Source organism: Nanorana parkeri, unplaced genomic scaffold, assembly GCF_000935625.1.
Source record: "Nanorana parkeri isolate BGI_ZX_2015 unplaced genomic scaffold, ASM93562v1 scaffold37, whole genome shotgun sequence".
Taxonomy (NCBI): Eukaryota; Metazoa; Chordata; class Amphibia; order Anura; family Dicroglossidae; genus Nanorana; species Nanorana parkeri.
In genome coordinates, this window is record NW_017306305.1 from 1,956,190 (window position 1) to 1,957,295 (window position 1,106).

Consider the following 1,106-nt stretch of genomic DNA (forward strand, 5'->3'; position numbering starts at 1 on the left):
TGGCATTGGCAGAAGTGTATTAGGCTACATTCACGCCTCTATCTTTAGGTGCAGTTAGGGATTTCTGCGAATTTTCCTGCAGCCGAAATCCATAAATTGGCGTTTACAAGTGGCAGCTGTCACCTAAGTTAATGATCAGGTGACAGAAGTTGCATGTAAACGCCTGCACACCGCATGTAATGATACGTGATATTATTACATTCCGTTAGGAATCAATAACTCTCCCTGGACGCAATGATTGTGCATTCAGGGAGAGTGTTTTCTAACCGCATGTAATCATATCACATTCCATTACATGCGGTGGACAGGCGTTTACATGGAGCTGCTATCACCTGATCATTAACTTGAATAGGTGACAGCTGCCACTTGTAAACGCCAGATTAGGGATTCCTGATGCAGTTTCCTGACGCAGAAATCTCTAACTGCGCCTAAAGATAGAGGTTTTCTGATGCAGGAATCCCTAATCGCACCTAAACCTACAGATATGAATAGGACATTATTGTGTATATTGGTGACTGTAGTACCAAACTGGATATAGTTATATTTTATTTTAAAGTATGAAATTTGGCAAGTGGCCCCCCAAGAGACAAAAAAAATTGTCGAGTGGCCCCTGAGACGGAAGAGGCGGGGGGCGAAGACAGAGCTCCAGTTGGGCGGCGAAGATGACAAGGAGGCCGTGTCGGGCGCCAAGGATGAGGAGGCCGTGTTCCAAAGAGGTCAGGCCGTGCAAGGTAAGAGGACTGTGCTGGCAGAGCCCAGCATAGATTCTGCACAGCCCACCAAAGAGTCTCAGGTGTGCTGTGCAATACTCTTTGGTGGGCTCTGCAGGATCCGTAGGGGGCTCTGCAGTCTGCAAAGCCCAGCACAGATCCTGCACAACCCCCATGAGATCCTGCAGACTGCAGGGGGTCTGTGGGGGGCTTTGCCGGGTCTGAGGGGGGCTTTGCAGGATCCATAGGGGGCTCTGCAGCCTGCAAAGCCCACCACAGATCCTGCACAACCCCCCTGAGATGCTGCAGGATCTGTGGGGGGCTTTGTCGGGTCTCAGGGGGCTTTGCAGGATCTGTGGGGGGGCTTTGCCGGGTCTCAGGGGGGATTTGCAGGAT